The sequence below is a fragment of the Aphis gossypii genome, chromosome X (assembly GCF_020184175.1).
Source record: "Aphis gossypii isolate Hap1 chromosome X, ASM2018417v2, whole genome shotgun sequence".
NCBI lineage: Eukaryota > Metazoa > Arthropoda > Insecta > Hemiptera > Aphididae > Aphis > Aphis gossypii.
In genome coordinates this window covers 4,178,576-4,202,407 of record NC_065533.1, presented here as the reverse complement: position 1 = coordinate 4,202,407, position 23,832 = coordinate 4,178,576, and the positions used below count along the sequence as shown (strand labels likewise).

Sequence of the window (23,832 nt, the reverse complement as noted above, 5' to 3'; positions counted from 1 at the left end):
TTAGTAAAAGTAATATTAAATAAACAATTTATTGTGATTACTTAAAATGTTAAAGTTATTTAATAAATTCTATATTTAAAAAAACAAATATAACTTTTACGAGTATAAGTTAAAACTGGAAATATGAATTTATTATAATATACTAATTATTAGACCATAAGATGAAAACGACATGTGGATTATAATAATTTTATCTATTATCAAGTTATTTAAATTTTAAAATATTGACATAATAATTAATAAAATATATTAATACAGATACGCAAATTACAACCTAACCTAATAGACTTAAGTCATTTCATAAAGATATAACAGAATTACTTCAAAACCAATTTTGAAAATGCAATTTTTCTTTATTTTTATTTGAGTGTTTGTTTCATCACTATAAGAACCATTTTTATGATATTTTTAAAAAAATTAGGTATTTTATTCGCCATGCATTTTAAAAATGAAATACATCATGATGTTATAACACTAACTACAATATTATATTTATTTACCTACAATATTTGAATAATACAATTATGGTAACACGGCGCATTGGATATGCAATTTAACAACATCACTGTCCTTTTGAGTCTAATATTCGAAATGTATGTAATATATAAATATCATACATTGCGATGTATTTTTGATAGCTATCTAAATGATAAAACTATCAGATTGTTATGTTTTTGAGATAGATTCTTTCCAATACATCAAACTACTCAAACGAAATAAGTGGTTAATTTATTAGGTACGTATTATAATATTTATAGTTCATTAAAAGTTAGTAAATACTAAACAGCATTTATGAGTACTTATAATATCTGAAAACAATTTGAGTGCAAAATTAGGTATTTTAATACAAAATAACTGATTTTCATATTTTTCGTGCAAATAATTTTGAATTATATGAATAAATAATTTTTTATTTAACAATTTTATGAAAATGTACGCAGTAATCGAATTATTTGATTGTGCTGAATTAGATAGTTAAGACGTATAATGTTAATGGCTACTACTAACTTTAATTTTCTCGAGTTTCATTTTGTATAGTCATCGAGTATTTATAGTCTTCATTGCATATAAATGTCATTTCATTCACAATGTTACCACCATAAAATATTATAGAATGTAAAATTTTCAACATGCAAACATACAGGTCGATTTGTTTGTGGAAATTTTTACAACATAATTTAAAGTATTAAAAATTATCAGTAGATGCAAACAATGGAATTGAAGCGAAACGGGTCGATCGGAGTTAAATGTATAAAATATTGCTGTACAACTTATTCGTAAGAAGACACCGCGAACAGCCATAATGTCATTCCGACAGTTTCTCCCCTAGTCAAACACATAAACATACAATATTATCTAAGACGAGAACCATCAAAACGAATACGGACACTTTACATGAAAAAACGGAATAACGTGAAAGTATACCGTACTATCGTTATCGTTTATGTAGTGGTTGGAGTCGCATATTATCGGTATGCGTATTATTACTGTTACTACCTACCATGTATACGATTGTTGCACTTTTTAGTAGTGTTCAACCCTTCCATTGAACACGATGACAACGGTCCGTTCGTTCTCTGACGATTAACAAAAAAAAAAAAAAAACTTTTTCGTTCTCGTGTCGATTCGAATGAAATGCGTAGGTATGTAGCATAATATATATAGCGTATTTGAAGTTAGAGTAGACGAGGGTGAACCTAACCTAACGTTCAGGATCATCGGCACGGATGGCAATTGACATTTTCAAGATCTCCGTTTCACTAGACTTTTCTTTTTTAATTTTCATATCCGTTTTCCATCGAATTTACAGCGTTAACTTATGTACATAATATAACATAAACAATTTCATATCTCATGTTGTATGTAAGTCTATAACTACGGCGGCCATTAAATGCTTACGGGCCGAGTTGAGTACAATGGACAGATCACTATTATTGTACGCAGTCGTCGATAGTTTATGATATAATATTATAATTTATAGCCTGTAACACGTAATGGTGGACATCATAGTGGATATTTCCAACAATATCACTGTAATATCGAATTTGACTATTATTACTTGATATTTATTTATTTTTACTTTATTTTTCACTTAATCTGAGATAAAAATTTGTTCGAAAAATACTTATACCTATACGAGTACACTGAAATGTACGAATGGTTTTTCTGTTTTATTTTACATACATTATAAAAATTTGGTCGGATTTTAGTATTCGTGTGCTTTTCTTACAGGATATTCAATATTATTTTATTACATAATAATATTAGAAACATTATCTTATGCTGAAGAAAACAAATCGTTATCTACTTTACACTTTCAATAATTTTAAAATAAATAATCTAAAACGTTAATATCCTCTTGTGTGATTATCTTGTTATTCAATATCTTACTTTTATATCGGGAAAATATTTGCAATAGAAACATGTTGTATTTGACTGTTTATGAATACACTTTTATCCTAAAGACATGTACTTGTATATTGAAGTGTATAATATAAAGTAAATCTTCTCTCGTGCATATTTTTTTTTTTGGAAATCTATCTGTTATTTGGGTAGATTGTATATATAATAGACATTTTTTTATCGAATTATATACTTTTATCTATTCAATGTACATAAATAAACAAAATTAATATTAAATTTATATATTTATTAAATGTATTTGTTCGATTTACTTATAGTTTTCTTCATATATGTAGTCATATACTATTTGAAAAAATATTTACCATTATAGAAATCATCTACTCATTACAAACTAAAAAAAAAATAAGTAAATGTTCAAATTATACCCGGTTAATATAACAAATTTTTATAATCTAATTATCATAAAAATAAATAAATAAAAATGTCATACTAATAAATAATTAAATTCATTATGAAGAAAGTTAAAAAATATAAATGTGAAAATCAATTTTATAACATTTATCATTGTTATAAAACCATTTCCTGAAAGAAACAATGTTTTTTAGTAGGTAAAAAGGTCATGGAAATGTCATGTGGCATTTTAATATATGTATTTTTTTCATTTAATCGAAATTGTATTTTTTCATTTGATACACCGATAGTATAATAGTTGACAAAATATTTATAAATGTATCTTTGAGAATAAATTGTAAATATATATTTAATAAAATTACAGCTTCTTGAATTTGAAAACAAAATATAATAATACGTATGCTGCTCATTTCTCTTTGACACAAATACACAGTAATTATATGTGATAATCAACATATTGTATTATGTTAAATGATTTTTGAACTATGTTTTTTTTTATAGTGAATGCATAACTGAATTCTGAAAGACTCAAATGATTTATAAATATAACATATTATTATTAAGTAACTCTCAAAACATCGTAAAATAACTTTTATTTTTTAAAGACTTTTTTTCCAGATTAAAAAACAAACATAAAAATTAATTATGAAATACAATCTATTTTGATAAAAAATAATGACTATATATTATATTTTGTGACATCATAAGTGAAAGAGTAGTATTAGTCTAAATTACTAATTCTATATCAATATTTTAACTGATTACCTCTTTAATACAGTTCAATTGACTTAATGAATTCCAAATATATTTTTTACCGAATAAAAAAACAGTTTAAATTTTTTTAAATGTTCACCAAGTGAATGCACACCAAGAAAATCTCACCTAGGATTACTTTGTAATTTATTTTTAATAACATCGTAAAAAGATAATTATACATAAAAGATCTGTAGATTTCCACAGGTTTTTTTCCCATTTACCCGTACTAATTACACTGAAAATATACGGATAGAGTTTTTGTTTTTATGTTTTTATATGCATAATTTTCAGTAGTGGCATACTATTTCATTTGGATCTGAAATGGTTTAAATTACAGAAATGATAATAATTAAAAACTGATTCAGATTACTATAGAGTGTAATAAAAAATATTTAATCATATACATATATCCCGTTGGTTTTTTTTTTAAAAAAGCTACGAATAATTCTATTCAAAGTGTTGTTAGTAACAAATTAGATCATGAAAGTTTTTCATACTGGATATGTATTTTGTATAAATACATGTTAAATTAAGAACTCTAAAAGCATAGGTATATATTCGAAATTCACTTTCGAAATCACAAAATCAAGACATCTTAATACCATTACTGACAGAAAAATTTTTTAAGATATGTGGATAGGGAGTCTTTATTGAAGAAATCGAAAGAGATTATAAATGCTACTAGTACCACTACGGAATTATCTTAAGTATATTACTAAAATTCCGTTGAAAAATGTCATAATGGATTTTTATCAATTTTGAATATATCTCATTCAATTATATAGGTATGTATAGACTAATTTAAAAAAGAAGATAGTCTTTATTCGGTTGTATATATAACGTACAATTGTGATAAACACAATTTAGGTTTGAAACCCTAATGCGAAAACCACGCAGACAATTTTTTTGAAATACAAGACGACTATGATAATTTTACTTGAGATGTATTATATTTGAATACAAATTGAAATTATACTTAATATTGTTAAAATGATTACAAAATAGGTATTATAAAATAAATAGAAACATAATAAATATATTTTTATTTTTTAAATTTAGTAATTGGAAATAAATTTACGAGAAACAAACTTAAGTATATAAAAATCAACAAATAATAATATAATGCACTTGTTACCACGTGCTTACTATCGATTTTAATTATTTTGATTTAAATAATGCATAATTTATAAAAATATGAATCAGATAACATATTTATTTTGTAGTCAACGTTACGACTTACTAAAATTTAAGCTATAACTTAATGATAACTTAACCACTATATTACCTGTGTGGCTGTGTAATTAAAAATACATAAATACATGATTTTTGTAATTATATATTTTATTTTGTAGTACGGTTCGAGACATTAGATTTTTAAATATCACATTTGTTGTGATACGATCAGTTTGTATGATATATTAATTTTGTAAAAAATAGTAATCATCCTTCGAAAATATCTAAAAGTTCACCAAACATAACAAATATTTTATAGTTAACCACATTTACTCATATTATATTATTATGACTGGTTTGGATTGGATGAGTCATTAGTATTGTGTTGTAATTTATTAGTTTTTTTTTTTTTTTATCGTCTAGGTATTACTTCTGCTCGAGCATATTACGTTAAATTTAAATATAATCTTTGTATGTTTACAGTAAAAAAAAAATATATATCACGTGCCATATTAAAAGTAAGGGAGTATATAAATATTTTACGAAATTTGCTATACGTGCAGTTTGGAAACAAAATGTCTCACTTTTTATTTGTCAGACAGTAATATATTGTTAGTTTTAGTAGTTTGGAGTCACGATCTACAATTGTGTTACCGTAGATTGTCAAAATGTATAATATTTTTAGTTTGAATCGTAATTATTATCTATTATTGTTTAAAAGTTGTATAGAATGAGACACATCAGCAACAGATAAAAATAAAGTTTGAAACGATAGTTGAATGGTCCACTAACCTGGTTATTTTTAAATTATATAAAGTCACAATAAATATTATTACACTAAAAAATAAATAAACTATTCTGAGCTGAATAGAATTTGTATAAAACAAACATTTCATTTAAAATATATTAAATGTTTGTAACTCTTCATAGTTTTTTCTTTCTTTTCTTTTGTAATTTTAATGGTTATATTGAAGACTACTTGAAAATTCGGACAAATGAATTATTATTAATCTTGTGTAGGTGTACTGTGTGCAGCATAATACGTATGCAAATATTTTCCAATAGGTTATAGAAATGCCAAATTAAATGTTTGAGATTTTTATTGTCCCAAAAAGTGTTAACTGATATAAAAAAGTACACACCTTTGTAAAACAAATAGCTCCCTAGTGCCACCCAAAATCTAAAATTGCAAACTATCGATAACATATAAATGTAACACACAGTTTTTTTTTTCACTTAAAATATACATCATTTTTATCGTTACGTGTAAGAACATAGATACACAAATAATCTGCAAAATATTGTTTTCAATTCCGAATCTTTTTCTACAATAGTTATGAAATAATAATTTATGATGATTAAACGTTCACAATGTATTCTATTATTTTAGCTTATTACGATATTGATTAACAATTTTTTTATTATTATTATTATTATTTTATGTCATATAGAATGTATTTTAAAAAGCTATACATGGACTATTTATTTATAATATATAATGATATTTATATTAATAGTCTACCATAGGTACATGAATTTATAAACATTGTATTTTAATTTGCATTTTGTTAAACATTTGTTGCTGCTGATTTTCACTTGTAAACGGTCGTCGATACGGAATCCGGCGCAACTCATCAATCAATTACGATGTCTACTCTAAACAATGAATTTACCACTAAATGGCCCACGTGCAACAATACAACACAAACACAAAATGGAATCTTAATTTATTTGCTTTAGATATTAACGGCAATTTATGTAAACAAATACATATTATGATGATCATTATTTTATTTAATGATATAGCTATGTTTTGTGTTTACAATTCACAAAATGTGTCCTAAGGAAACAGCGCTATTATAATAGTGGTTTTGAGCTTTTGAAATTGCCCATTATGGCCATAACAGCTTCACATTATATACTGCCCAAGCAATAATAATTCTGAAGTAACATTGATCACAATATATATTATTATTATTATATTGTATCGTTGTTCAAATAACTTTTTAATAATAATTTATTTATTTGGACAAATTGTATTAATTCTTATACGGGGGGAAATACTCTCATTTAGGGCTCTCATGTGTAAAAAAACATGTCCCTGTAAAAATATCCAGTTACATTAAATGTATTGAGTACTATTTATCCGAAAATTTTCAAGAATGTAGTTATTATTATTTATTATTTATTGTGTGATAATTAGTTGCGTTTTGCATTGTATTTGAAACAAGTTGATAAGAGAAACAATTATAGTGGTAATAAAAATGTATGATGTTATGTAGAGTAAAATAATATAAATGATGAACAATATATTTTGTTATTAGAGATTAATTTTGGAAATTGTAAATATAAATATATGTAATAATGTTCAATTGAATACATTTATTGTTGTTAGTTTTGTTTTATGCCTCTTCTTATGGTTGAACAATTAAAAATCATTTAGTTTCTTTTGTACAAGGCATAAAAGTCTAAAAACAAAAGTATGTGAACTTAAAATATAGAGAATATTCTGAAGATTTTGGAAATCATTAAAAATACATTCAGTTTATAAATACCTTAATAAAAAATATTATTTATATTCTGGGTAAATAATGTGTTGACATTTATGAAGTGAAGTAAAGTTTAATTTACACTGAAAATCTGTGGTTTTGTTATTTAAAATATTTTATATTTTTATCACATTATATAATGTATTGAATTATTTGAATTTTTTTCTTGAACTGAGTAATGTTATATTTTATTGCTAGTGTAAATACTTCATATTGTATGGCTGTATGACAAAAGGGTAAATATAATGAAACATTTAACATATAAATCTAACTGAGATTAAATAGTATGACAAATAAACTTATATGAAAACTCATAAAAAAATGCTGAAAACATTATTAATATCTACCACCGAAATAATATGAATAATTTCGATTTGTTATGTATTTTGAAGCCAACATTATATATAATTGTTTAGTTTTGCAAAAAAAAAAAAATAATAATAATAATTTAAAATATCATCTACAATAGTTTGAAATATAAATAAATGATCTGATTGATAAATAGTGAACATTTATTTTTAAACATTCAACTGTCAAATTTTTATTTGTTTTAGAAATCTATAAAATTATACTTAAATATTTTTACAGATACCTCAAAAAGTTTCTACAACCAAACTATTGATGATATTCGAGTAAGATAAAAGTCTTGAAGCCAATTCTGTAACAACGTTCAATTTAAATTGAAATCACCCATAAACAGTAATACAAGTCCAAAAAGTTTAAGAAAGAAGATTTCAATTTTCGATAATAGTTTTGACGATGATATCAGATTCGTATTTGAAATACCGTAGAACAATGTTACATTGTTATTTTTTTGTAAATTTTCATCCTCAGTAGAACATTGTATGATTGGTATACCTGTATTATTAATTGTTATTTAATAGGTAATACTAGTGGAATAATATATGTTTGTATCAATGTATCAATTGTTTTTTTTTTTTTTTTATAGTATAAAATAATATTATAGTTATATGTTTAGGCACATTATATAATATAACATCTTACGTTACAACATACAATGACTAATTTATAATTTTACACAAAATGTGAGAGAGTAATCTATACTCAGTTCTGAGATCTGAGTGTAGGTATTATTAGAGTGTGTATAATTTAACTCAATTATATTATGTGGACAAGTAAATTGATTAAGATAGTGTTGGGTGTGCAATATTCTTTGAAGTAAATTCACTAGTCTTTGAGTTAGGTGGTCGGTTTTGAGACACGCCTTGTACCCAACTATGAAATCTACAAAAGGGACTGTCGTAGCGACATGGCATAATATAATATGGAAATAGCTGTAATTAAAACAAACTTTAATTTCCTAGATGAATTAACGCTGGCAGCTAGATGCTTTTAATATACCGAAATAACTCAGTCGATCATCGTCCTTTGAGCGGTAGCTTATTATAATGAACTTGACCTTGCCAGGAAACCATAGGATTATCTGTTTGAAACGATCTCCGATCACGCCATCCTACAATGAACGTAATAATACGATGCCGTAATATAAAGTTGCCTACCAAACACCGGAAGTCGTCGAGTAAGGAAGTATAGGGTTGGAATAGATTTCAAACCATTTTAGTTATTTTCTCTTTCTTTTTTTTCATCATTAATAGTTTGTCGACTCGCAAACAGTCATATAGTTGTTGTAGTATAGAAAATTCGAATATGGATATTTTCAAAACGATTTTAGCAATACATGTTTTGTATTTATTAATTACTTTATACATGTTACATATTACTACTTTAAACATAATCTCATTAGATATTTTTTAATTTTTAATTAAAGGAAATGTTATAAATATTTAGAATATTGAAGTTTAATTTTATTCATAACTAAAAAAAATATTTAAAATCGTCTATAGTTTTGAGTTAACGATATAAATTATAATGTTTGAAAAAGAAATTTTTCCAGGATATCAATCTAATATATGTAATCTAAAATATTAATAGTCGATGACGAGTCTTCTGTAACTGATAAATTACTATATACACTGAATTAAAGTATCAATAACCATACCATATATTACCAGATTATATAATAATGTATTTGGAATAGGTATTTAAAGCAATACATTAAATGCATTCAGTGAAAATTATAAATTTACGACCGTTTAACACTTTTACAATAAATTTCGCAAATTAATAAACGTTTCCACTTTTGTAAATTACAGTTTACGTTACTGCCAATTTTCGGTAAAATTATATGTTATCTGCATTAGAATTTTTAACAATTAAACTCTTCTAATAGTACCTATGTTGTGTAGAATAAAATAAAATATAACATGATATTAAAATCAATAACTTGACTGAAAATCAGTAAACATTAGAAACCTTATCATTATATATTTATATATTATATAGGTATATTATAATATAATATGAAACATTCGTTTGTGTTGTACATTATAATTATTATCTACCTAGATAATATAATACTGTAATTTATCAATATTTTTAGGTATAATATTCTAATAAAAAAAAAAAAAATGGTTTGTTACACACTCAAGTAGAAAACATAAAATCATAATAATAGTATATTGTTTGAATGTGCTCCACAATTATTCTAACAACCAGCTCACCGTAAAGAAAATTAAAAATGATCTAGTTATGGTGTCTGGCGTTATCGGTCGGCTGAACTGTGACAATATAAATGTATTTTTATTAAGGCAATTATAAAGATAACGACGTGTACCCACCCATCTCTATAACAGTGTAGCGCAGTAACTATGCGATGTTAATTCTGAGGAGAAGACATTTGGATGATACGTCGGGTTAAACAAACAGAACTCTGGTTTGTTAAGTATAGGTATGTGCCTACGGGAATATATTTTATACCCGAGATGATTTCCGTCCGCTGTTTATTATTCACATTAATTTAATTAGATTTGACTTGAAAGAACGATAGCGTTTCATTATTCCGACCGAAATGTAAAGATTTAAAATGGAAATATGTAAGCACACAGATTGAAAACATATTATTTTATAAATACCTGGAGAGTTAACTATACAGTAAATATTCTAGCAACGTTACACACAAAATTAATTAAACCAGCCAGGAACAAGTTAACCACATCACTGCATTAACCATAGATAACATTTGGTATAGTAAGATATTGTACCACACTGGTAACAGGCTAAACAAATGCACATAAAAGTAAAGAAAAAAACTGTTGTCTATATTAGTTGTTATAATACAATTCACCGTACGATGATGTGTAACCTACAAAATGAATAATTGGTGTTCTACCAATGGATTTATTCATGTTTAATGTTTATTTATTTTTATGTATTTTTATTATTCATTTTAATTTACAATCAGTTTTTATTTATTTTTTTATCCGATCAAAACAGTCATTGCTATGTTGGCGAACGCAATACATTTGCATATCTGTCGTTAATAATTTAATACTATTAAATCTGCCTTGTGCGTAGTACTCGTGTCAGTAACAGCCAACATGCTGTCGAATTATCTTTTGACCAGGCTAGAAACTGTCCATTTTCAGTGGCAAAGTGGTAGAGGAAATCTCCCACCCCACGGAGCTGGTTTAAATTATGAAATTTGTGGTTTGACATCTACTGATGGAATATTTTATAATTATTTTAATTTTAATGTATAGATTTTCATCTTAAATAATATTCAGTTGTTTTGATTTTCATTGGGAGTAAATTTTAAATGAATCAAAATAATAAGGTAAATAATATAATGTATAGTTTCATACAGCATGATCCATGTAGAATACTTACCTTTAAAATATTTAATATTTTTTATCATTTGAGATGTTCTATCCATGAAAATCAACTTTTTCAATGCAAATAGTGAAACAAATTATTTATTGGAAAACGTTATCTATATAAAAAATCTAACAAGCAGTTTTTAATTAATAATATAATATATTAAGCTAATGATAATCCTTACAAATAGTTTTTTTGAAAAATATAAATTGTAATAATATATTGAATCTAATCCATGATGTATTATTCTCTAATTATTAAAAAATATATATATTAATTGTTATAAATTATGGTAAATTTTCAAATCATCACTTTTCTTATCTTTTGAACCTATTATTTATTTATATTTAGTACCTACAAAGTTTAATAATTCAATAATTAATTGAAAATTAAAAATAAATACATGAATATATTCTTTTTTAAAGTCGTTAGATCAACAATTTTTATGGAAAAAGAATGATATTAATTGTTATCATTGATTAATAATCATATTTTGTTATTATTCATTTTATTTGTTGAACAACGTTTAAAATTGGGTATCATTAATAATAAGAAAATTATAACTATGTAACAGAAAATTCTAAATAATGTTTGAATTTTAAAATAATGATGATTTAAATTATATCATCGATTTTAATTTCAACGTCGAATTGATTGTGTTCATATTGTTTTCAACGAAAGTTTTATAAGACATTAAGATCACATATCGGACAGGTATTAAATTAAAAAAAATCAGCTTGTCATTGGTCAGTATACAAAGCACGTCAGGCGTGATGTTGAGCCATCTAGTTCAGTTTCACAGCGGATATTCATTCCCCGAATCCATAACGTGCCGGTGAGTTTGCTTATTGGAAAGGGTACCCACCCACATAAATACATATTACTGTGAACGGGCTAGTCATAATCTAAAGGTACATAAAATATTTTTACTGACAGGGTTAAAATTGCAAGAGCAACGGGACGACCTCTTTAAACGCTTCTAAAGGTGTTTAGTATAATATAATGTCATTATATATGACATCATATGTGCTTTTAATAATGCACAGGTAGGTACATTAATAGCCTATAAAATGCGTTTAATAAAGGCGACTCAGTGATGCCATCCAGCAACCCCGAGTGTCTAGTGTGTACCGCCTTTGTCTGTGAAGATTTACATTATTTTCACGATCTAAGCTATAACAGGATATTATATAGGCACGTATGAAATATTTATATTTATATTTGTATATTTTTTTTTCGTGTATACAAGTATAAAAAATATACGAATTTACGAATTTACGAAGTATGTTTCATATTTAATATCAAAGCAAAAACACAATAGCTTTTGATAATTATTTATTACGACTTCATTTGATTCCATAAACGATTTCAATTGTTTTTTTGATATCGAGTTCACGTTCATATTTTATAACTATAAATAGAAAATTGCACAGAGATCATATTATAAATAATTCAATTTTTTCATTATTATCTAAAATTACAAATACATAATAATAAGAATAAAAATGAGAGAGTTATTTTAGTGGATTATTTTTCTCGTTATATTTATATTATTATATGCGCTCGGTCGTTATTATATTTTCAATGAAAGATACAACAACAAAAATAAAAATATTCTAATATTACTAAAGTAAATTATAATGTCCATTTAATTTAAATTTAATTAATAATAAATTATTAATCAACCAACAAATTCTGAAAAAACCGTTGCAATTTATAACATTTTTCATCAGTATTAATTTAAAAATTAATACTATTTTATGAAATATGTATCAACAATAATTATTGTTTGTTTAAAATAACGTAATTTTATATATTATTATTCAAAGGAAACTAATAAATTGTAGGTATTATAACTATCATAATTAACTAAATAAAATAAAATTGTTGTTTTTATAACGTATAACTCATGTTTTCGTTGCGAAAACAAATATCATCCGTTAAGAATTAACATCTATGAAAGATGTCTTATTCGTTTTAACCTAAAATATAAATTTGTTAGTACATTATATTATGAATGAATTATGTGATATAGAACCAAGTCGTACATGCGCTTCTCCTTTGATCAGTATTAATATTATATGCACTTAATTCTTATTTTAATATTTAATTACTGATATTATTTAGGTTTGTTCTATTTTGATCATGTTCATATTACGCGTTATTATAAAACTTGTAATTTTTTATTTAGTATAGAACAGCACTTAATATTGCAGATAATGTTGAATGCCAAAGGTATATATTTTAAGTTTCCGGTGAATTTCATTATTTAAAATAAATATTTTGATATACAAAAGTGTTGCAATTAAGGGTTGTTGCAACCATCATATATCTTAGTAAAAAACTACTCATTCTGATTGAAACATACGTCGCAACGCGTATCCCGATTTTCATTATGATAAAATATCCAACTTCCCGTAACATAATATGAATGTATGAACCACATTATTTTTTACTTTCGTCTTTTGAATTGCAATAAACGTGGTTTAAATTGAATAAATATAATTTCAAAAAATGTAGCTACAAACAATATTTAATCAACTAAATATAATTTTAAAAATGTGCTTCCGTCGTCCAATTGGAAAATTTGAGGATTTTTGAGTATAACAGAGTGAACATTGTGACGCACATTCTATTAGAATTAGAATCGTCCGTTCGAGTGAAAAAAATAAATATTTTTTAGTAGTGGCATTATAAATGTTGGATTGTACATGAGCGTGCGTAAAATAGTCTACTGGACTTTTACTAGGAACGTATAACTCACACTTACGATAATTTACGAGTGACCCAACGACATGGCCGTTGGTCAAATGCATAAGAAGTTGCCAATAAAATGTTCTTTAGAATGTCGAAAATTAGATGTCGAAGCCTTTTTAATAGTGTTACGCTCAATAATTATTTTAGGTATATTATTAGGTATGTAATTTAATGACGATAATACGTATGGTCTTTGTAATACCATTACAATATTTCTCATTCGTTTTATCATTAATAATAATATTATTATCGTCATTATTGATTTTATCGTGTTTTATATTTTCATACTCTCTATGCAAAAATATGCCAACGACGCATTTATGTCTTGAAAAATAAATTTAAATTTTAGTTTATCTTATAATTTTTAATAATGAGTTTGATGATAATTAATGACGAATATTTTTTTTTTTTTTTGAATTCTATTACCAAAGTTTTTATGTCACCCTTACAATATTTATGTTGCATGATACTTAGTTAATTTTAATTTTGTTTGTAGGTTTATATATTTTATTGAATGAAATTGTTCCAATAAAGTTTGTAAATTATGTTTTAACTTTTCAAAATCTGTAATTGTTTTTTAATGAGTACACAGCTCCGAAAATGTGGCACGTTTATTTATTTGAAACATATATATTTCAAGTCTTAAAAAATTAAAACAATACAATATAATATACTACGTATAATCACAGAAAAATACAATAGTAGCTTTATTTTTACGAACACCCGTTTTAATTAATTGTTTTATTTAACTTTCAATTATTTATAAATTGTTAATTATTATACACTGCGCATATTATTATCTTACGTTCGATTACCTATCGATCAAAATCATTGTAGTGTTATGACAGTCTGTTACTATTCACTATTATTTATTATTTAGACAAAACAATAATTGTGCTGACGAGGTGAAGAAAACTCGCATTTATCTACAGTTGGATAGGTACATATACCTATTATACTAGCTATATACTTGCGAATGGGCGTGGTGTAGCACAACATACACCGTCGAATAGGAACGCCTTTATTTAGTGAACACTGAAACATATATATAATATATATATATAGAATTCAGCCTCAACCGAATCGCATAATAATATAATAATTTATTGTGATGAAAATATCTTGCAAACACGATGTGTTTAATATACGAGTATAATATAATACCCGCCAACTCCCGCTTTAAGTGCCTACTGTACTGCTGCAATGCCGGGTACATTAATTAAGTAATTTTTTTTTTTAAACATCAGGTATAATGTATTATACGATTATGCGAAATATGATAACCACACTATGTAGTATGGCGTGTGTCTACCGTCTACACAATGATATACGCGTGCGATTCAATTTTTACCAGAAGGGTTTTCCGAGTTATTATGTAGTCGCTGTATTGTTCTGATGGATTAGAAACGACTGGACCGTGTCGTTTCGCGGAATTATACTAGCGTATGTGTCCGTGATCAGCATTGTACAATGCGGTAATCCGATGAAATTTTTATGCGTATTAAGTTTATAATAGGTACCCGTCAAAAACACGCCTGCAGACTGGCGTAACCAAAGGTCGACGACCAAAGGGGGCGGATAAACTTTTTTTAACATCCGTTCAATTTTTATTTTATTCGACGTATTTTGTTATTATTATTATTATAACATTAACAACTATTATAAATATTCCGAGAGGCCCGACTCCCCGGAGGCCGGCACCGCATCAAACACACTGCACCGCGCTCGATGTCTCGCGATTAAGGGTTTATTTTAAAAACAAAAACGCGCCGTTTCACTTGATGTTTCATTAACACGGCGACCAGTCTCCATGTTTATCATATATAAACGTACATTGTATCTCGTTTTAGGTGCACCGCAGCATCCGGCTAATCGGCTTTGCCATTATCTGCGTATAACCCTGTACAGCCCGAGAACGGCATTTAGACCGATTTACGGTTGTCGGGACGACCATTATACAGATTGCCGCCGATACATATACTCTCGCGTAATTATCATCGAGCACTTTACAAACGTCGTGTTTTATACTCGACGTTTCGGGGAATTTACTTATTATACACGACCGCCGTGCCGTGTACAGTAATAACAGTACATCATAGGTAGGTATATAAAAATAATAATAATATACAAATCAATACACGACTGCTACGACGTTATAATAATGTTGTTATTATCGTTATTATGATATTATTGTATTACGACTGTATTGTGTGACACACGTAGTGAGTTTACCCACATCGGATAAAATTGTCACATTGATTTCGCGCGCGGATAAAACGCAGTGATCAGATATACCGCGTATTTGTATTATGTTATTTTATAATATTATTGCGTACACTGCACACTGTTTATGGTTTGACAGTTGAGTTTGTTGGCGCTTATAAGTTGTAATAATTTATTATCGATCGTTATTCGCGTGCGTCGGTATTATTGCAATACGTTTAAAGTGTATTATTCGTATATAGCATTAAAATCGTACGCATTAAATTAATCATTGTGGTGTGCATTAACGGTGTATTTGACGATATATTCCGTAACAGAAAGAGGAAGTCCTAACCGTTATTATATTAATAATTTACTAACGATACAGCTACGCGCATACGAATATAATATATAGCTCGTTAGTCATTGCCGTATCTAGCGCATAAGTTTTTGGCGAGGAGGGGTTTTACGACCGCGGAGAAACGTTATGGGTATATTATACTAAAAACACGTATTCGAGGTACTTTTTTTATGTATGTATATATATATATATATATATATATATATATATATATATATGTATATATATATAAATAATGTCGCTGGGCTGATTTAAACACGAAAAACTAACTATAAATTGTCAATGTCGTTAGTACTACTTTATAGTTATTTTTATTAATTACAATTCTACATAGTAAAATGTTATCTGCCGGAGCCTATGTTTTTCCGTTTCCTTATTTATAAACAATTGTGTTCAATATTCTTTTTATTTTTATTTTCGATAAAAGTATACACATAAAATTTAATATATATATATATATAAATACATAATATACTTATATAAACAAAAAATACTGCCAAAACCGACTGCGAAGTAAAGGAAGTAAAAGTTTGTTTAAAACGAAATTTGTTTCTAATCCAATAAAAACTGTATAATATGTTTACATTCATTTCTTTGTTGACAATGCTATATAAAATTTATCATATCTACTTAACGAAAGGAAACAAAAAATGTGTTAAAAAAAAAATTAATTTTTTTCATTTCAAAGTATATGAAAAATTACGGAATAATGATAACAACAAACTATTTTAAAAATCATTTAATCGTTAAAGCTACATTTTGAGTTAAATAAAAAGTTTCAGATCATATAATCTATATATTTTAGAACATTGTTAGTTCACAATCATGCATAGTTTATATAAACGTATATGTTTAGTTATTGAATAATGGATTCAAATTTATATTTAAAAAAGAAGAGTAACGATTTAGAAAACTGACAAGTTAGGATCTCACCTTGGTGGAGGATGACGATGTGGATTTTATTAGAAGTTTAATAAAAACTTAAGAGTATAGTTTTAGGCTCGGTAAAATTGATTTCAATTTAGAAAATTAAATAATAACCTCTTAAAAGTTACGCAATACTTATAAGTTCTACATGAGTTATGCTTCACCTGTCAAATGTTAAAACAACACTGTAAAATCAATATATTCGTACATCACTTAGACCCATGAAATACAATTTAAATAATATATATGTATAAAATTATTTGTGAAAATGTAACTTTAGTTTCTAAGTTATTGGATACATTATGTATGAATTTTTTTATTTATTTTAATTGTTTTAACTTAACATCATTCGTTATCTATACTGATTTAAATATTTTGAAAATAAATTTATCTATGGATAGTAATGCAATCTAACTAAGATATTTCTCTTAAAATACTCAGAACTGTTACTGATCAATTCGTACAGACTAGGTCAACTATTTAAGATTATAAAGATTTGTATGTATTTAAATTATTTAGAATCTTAGAGAACTGAGTAATTAAGGTATTTAATTTTTAACTGCCAAAACATATAATGTAAAAGTAAATATTATAAGGAATGTCTATTTCAAAATTAAATATTACAATTAGTTAGCGGTAAACATTAAAATGATCATACTAGTAAAATTTAAATCTGCTAAACAAAAACAAAAATTCAATTGTATTTGATCATGGACGTGTCTAAAAATTCATTATAAGACAATCGATAAGAGCATTAAGAAGCTAAGGAGAAACCATAAATCTAGTTTAGTGTGGGCACACGATGTTTTGAACTTAATAACTTTTAACGTGTGGTTACGTGAGCTGCGCCCTATTAATATTACAAACATAATGCACACATCATGAACAGTTTTTGTTGTGAGCGGCTTTTCGTCAACTATTGAGCAAACCAAAATCCTCAAACAAAAACCAATAATAGTCTAAAGTTTGATACCATATGAACATGTAAAGACGTAAAGTATAAAATCAAAAAAGGTGTACAATTTTAAAAGTTTTAGCAAAAAAAAATATTCTTTAAGATCTCAAGTAGACTTAAATAACCATGTATTTATATAAGGTTCCCATGAAGAATTGTCAATAAGATTACATCTTCATATCCACGTTAATAAACTGCGGAAATTACGCTCAGTACCTAGTTATATTTTTCAGGCATAACAACATTTTAATATTCTTATTACGGTTCAAGGAAATTACAAAAATTAGCATAAAAACGGCAAAAGTTCAGTTTAATTATTTTAATGTGCATTAATAATAATCAATATTATTTATATTTCGAATATTTTAAGGAATTTTAGATTTCACGCGATGAAAGGAAGTTAATAGTACCCACTATAATACTGATGTGCATTTTAAAATACTTCTCTTTCTTTGGTTATTGAATTGAATGTTTATAAATATTTGTTCATATATCATTATAAATAAATGTTAAATCAAATTGATATTGTTTTTAGAAAACCGATAAAAATGTTTAATAATTATAATTTTTATATTGTTTGTATTTTATTAGTAATTATAGATATTTTAAAACAGTGATTTAATAATATGCAAAATATGCAAAATCATCAATAGATATTTTATTATTAATTGTATTCAAGTATATAATTACAATTAATATGCAGCAAAAAATGAAACATTATCTATATAAATATTTCACGAAAAATCTTTCGAAGGAGAGAGTTATAACACATAATATAAACAGTATAATATTGTGCGATTTGCGCTTGACAAAAAGTCGAATGGTAGATGATATAATACAGCGGGCTGACATATTATATTAGGTTTATTATACCTATTACTTACAAAGTAACAATAATTGGAACTATGGTAAAACCAAATGCATTAATTCTGCGTAACACACATTAAAAGCTTAACAATTTGTGCCAGTATATAATATCATTTGTCTATAAAACTTATGATCATCATAATGATGTATATTAAAATACATAATATTATATTCATGTCGCTATTATATACCCAGGTAGCTGTCATTTAAAATAAAAAAAAAACAAATAATTCTCGTTAGAAACTACATTTGAACAATTTCTGTTTGTGATATGGTCTACTTTGCATAGGTTAAATTCATAAATCATTCTGAGGTCAACTTTCATCTTCCATTCTCTCTCAAATGCACAGTATTCTAACTCATGGGAATTGTATACCACCTTTTAAATGCCCTTCAGATGAAAACAAAAAGGAAATGCAGATCACTTTTCCTCCGAGCTCATTGAGTTGTAAAAGTGTAAGTAAATATCGTGAAACTAGATACCTGCATCATAACTCAGTGTAATCTGTGGGCGTTAAAAATTGTTAGTTGTGTGGACTTCATCTAGAATACAATTGTTCGTAATTTTGTTACTTGGAATATATCGAGACTTAATAATATATAAACGCCGATAGTCAAATGAGAAAATAATTTGTAGTTTTCTCGTGGATATTACAGGTTAACTAAAGAAAACTTGTTGTTTAACGATTCTAAATAATTTAGTGACTATAATACACAGTGCTAGGCGTAGTTGTATAATCACCACCAAACTCATTTACGGAAGACATCGAAATGTGTAAATATAAGTATTTTATATGAATTATATATTATATAGAAAATCAATACTGTTGGTCTTGTATGCACTTAAAAATATTAGTAAACGTTTTAATCAAATTTAATTCACATGAAACACTAGTAAGGTATGGTATTACATTATTTTAAAACGTATAATTTTTTAATGTGATAATATTACCTATATAATGAAGCAAAAAAAAAATATATAACATTTATAATCAATAGTTATTTTGAATATCAAAATAGACTCTAGTAAAGAAAATTATTGGTTTTACAGAAATGTTTGCTTTATTTTTTGAGACAGTTAAAGTGTTTCATTCAGTTTTATATTATATCTCTTGTATGCACTATAATGTATTAATGTAAATTGACATAGGTGGCTTTAGGACACTAAGGAGTAAGAGTAATGTTTTTAATTCTAAAAAAGAAACAATACAATATAAAAAGTTAACATTTAACATTTTATAAATAAATAATACTTTCAAACTATATTGACCATTTGTTTACATTATAACATTTTTTACGTTAAAATTATGACATTTATTGACTTTATTTATATTGAAATAATTTGTATTTTTTGATTATATCTATATTAAGAGTTATTCCTATGAGATTGGTCTACTGAATGTAACATGTAACTTCGTAGTATTGTATTTCAAATACAAATAAAGTATGATATAATATTCCATTTTTGATAGAAATATTATGTTTTTATACATGTTTAATAGGAAGTAAAATTTTATAGTACCTAATTTATATATATTGTATTTTGATTTAAAATAAATACACCATTACAACTAGATTTATACTTACAATTCTTAATCATTCATTGACTTCACTCAGACCTGAAATCAAATAAATTTGAATTAGATATTTGCATTAATCAGTGCAAGTAGATACAACTCTTCGTATTAAAAAATTATTTATAAACTGTTTTTTGAGTATATTTTATACTTGTATCATAAACTACAATCCAGCATATGTTTAACAATCAAATTAATAGATTTATAGATTTTCATTTTAACTCAGTTTAATGTTAAATTATGTAATTTTTTATCATAAATGATTCTAAAACATGCTGTTTTTTTTTTTTATTAAAATTATATATGTATATAATTCATACTGATATCTAAATTAACGATAATTAAGAAATGTTATTGGCAAAAATAATGTATTTTAAATGTTACTATGCAGGTTATTCTATAAAACCAATCATGTTTTTTAACTCTTCATACTAGGTTTTCATGTAACGAAAAAAAAGGTATATTGTTTAATTATAAATCTATACTGAGTCCAATTGGTTTAATACTTCATATGTAATATGTTATGTTATGTACTAATAAAAAACTAGGTATTTATTTTAAGTTAAAAATAGAGTGAGAAATATATTAAAAACGAATGTACCAAAATATGCATGAACAAATTTCACAAATCTTGGTAATATTTAAAAAAAAATGGTGTTTCTGGGTAATTACTGATTTTACATGAAATAAACATCTGCTTTTTTAATTCTGAATTTGTAAACATTAAAATATAGCCACTCTGAAGAACTTTTTTTAAATGCTGTAAAAATGTGATTAATGTATAAAAAAAATGTCATTAGAGATGTGCAGTTGAGTTATGCATTTTAATTTATAAAATCAATTTCAAAATGTTAATTTTATTATTTTGTGGAATATTTACAATAGTTATTCAAATAAAATATATTCCAATAATTTTGCTGTCAATTACACAAACTACTGATGACTTTCAACAACAATTGTATTTAATTGAATACCCATGATAACAAAAGGAATAGGTGTATGTATACGAGGAGCTGTAGATTTGATTAACATTATAGTTAATAATTTAAACATGAAAAATATAATTTAATTTAATTTATTATCAGGTTTCTTTTGATAATACATTTAGGTAAGCATGAAAACTTAGATACGAATATAAGGTCACCTCCAAATATATTTAAACTCTACAGAAAATAGTTTTCTACGGTTTGTTTTATGAACACTTAAAATTTGAAATACGGCATAAACACTTTTATAAACTGAACTGAGCTCAAAAACGTTTCTCGAACGTAATGATTTATAGTTGCTTTTGAGTTAAAAATAATAAAACAACACTGGGCCAAAGTATGTGTGACTAGTGATGCGAATGTCCACCAGCTTTTATAGGTTATCTATTATGATTCCTCTTTTAAATTTCATTCATAGTGTACTTAATGAGTTCATATTTGTTTACAGATACCATACCAAAAAAAAAAAAAAAAAATGTTAAAATAGTTTCAGTGAATAATAAAACTTACTTAAATATTTTTTTAAGTGTTTATATTTATATTCAAAGTTAAAAAATTATTCAAATTTTAGTATTGATAATTAAGAGGTACCTATATGTAGAGTATTACTCATCTCGTAAAAACACTTAGTTGGTAGTTAATGATAAAAAAAAATTCTAAATATATTCATTCATTTTATTTTGATATTAAATAAATGTAAGTATTTGATACAAGAATTCAAAATGTGATACCACTATTTAAATTTTAAGAGTTGATACAGTTGTTTCATAGAAAATATTGTATATTTGATGTAAATAATGGCTATTGAAAATAGTTGAACTATAAAAATTATTTTTACTTTAAGTTTCAAAATAATTAGAATTCTCTATTTAAAAAATTACCATGTATACACGATTGTACTATAAATTTAGGTATTAAAAAAATCAAAGCATATTTGACTATCAAATTGTTTAAACTAGGTACCTATCGAATTATATAATATTAAATGCTTTGTTATACATTTTAAAATCAATCTGTCTTGAACAGTGTACAATATACATATTATGCAATATCAGACTAACAGACATCTGTCACTGTTACTCGTTGCCATAATGTTTGGGTTAACATAACATAAGACATCTTGAGCTTTATCTGATTTTGGTTTATTTGAAACTATCAATGTCAAGACAATTTTAGTTGGTAAAAACGTCCAATAAGTTTCTTTTATGTATGTTTTCATACAAATCAAATACAGAAATAACAAGAATCAAATTCCTAAAATATTTTTATGATAAAAATTATAATAATATACGAATAGTTATAATATACACAAATTAAAAGTTTACAATATCAGAAGGTGCGTAAACTTAGTATACCAAATTTAAATTATTTAAATTGTACGAAACTATTCATAAACTTTTAAATTCTTTAATAAATATTTTAAAATGCTTCTAATTAATTAAATGTACCTAATATATAAACCATTTAAGAATTCGTTTGGTTTCATTTGAAGAATAAGCTTTGTAACTATTATACTGAAATTTATGATTTTTCGATGTGAAACATCTTTTGCACGGGTGTAAGGCCGACTGAGTGCCATCATGACCTCACGCGTTTATGATGGAAATTTTAGTAATTTGATCTTTTAATTTGGTTGCTATTAGTTACAATAACCATTTTCATGGCGATCGATGAATCGATTTTAAAATAAAAAAATATTTTTTTTTTATGATTTAACAATATCATACTGTAACTAAGACGAACAAATCTTTCACGACAAAGCCGTAATACAACTAGGATTCGAAACATTGCGAATGAAAGAACTGAAGAAAAACGAGAGATTGCACGTGAGCGTTGCGTTTGACTCGACTTTGTGCTTCTCAATCACAAGAACATAGCGTGCGTTCTACTGATGCTCTTGGTCGAATGTACCTATACAGTTCATCCAAAGAATGAAGAATCATTACCGAATATTAGAGATAGGAGAAAATGGCAGTTTTAAACGAAAAATGAGTTTCGATTGTCATTAAAAATAATTAATTTTTTATGATTGTATATGAACATTATACACATTTATAACTTTTGCCGACCTAAAGGATATCTTTGTGTAAAAATTACATTTACTGACTTGTCGTTAATATAGATTTCGAGAATATCCAGGCATGAAACGTTATTCGGCAACTGGCTTTTAGTGTTGGTAGTCAAGTTGGAATTATAAGGGTTTGAGTGTAAC

At 25.7% G+C, this 23,832-nt stretch overlaps 1 protein-coding gene across 1 annotated transcript in view; it reads right to left on the bottom strand.

Moving 5' to 3' along the window:
- LOC114126213 (sex peptide receptor) overlaps positions 1 to 23,832 on the bottom strand; it is a 196,193-nt gene that overhangs the window by 133,514 nt on the left and 38,847 nt on the right. Inside the window, exon 2 of the mRNA XM_027990105.2 lies at positions 20,645 to 20,676. The gene's annotated coding sequence lies outside the window, so the exon portion shown is untranslated. The remainder of the gene's footprint in view (positions 1 to 20,644; positions 20,677 to 23,832) is intronic.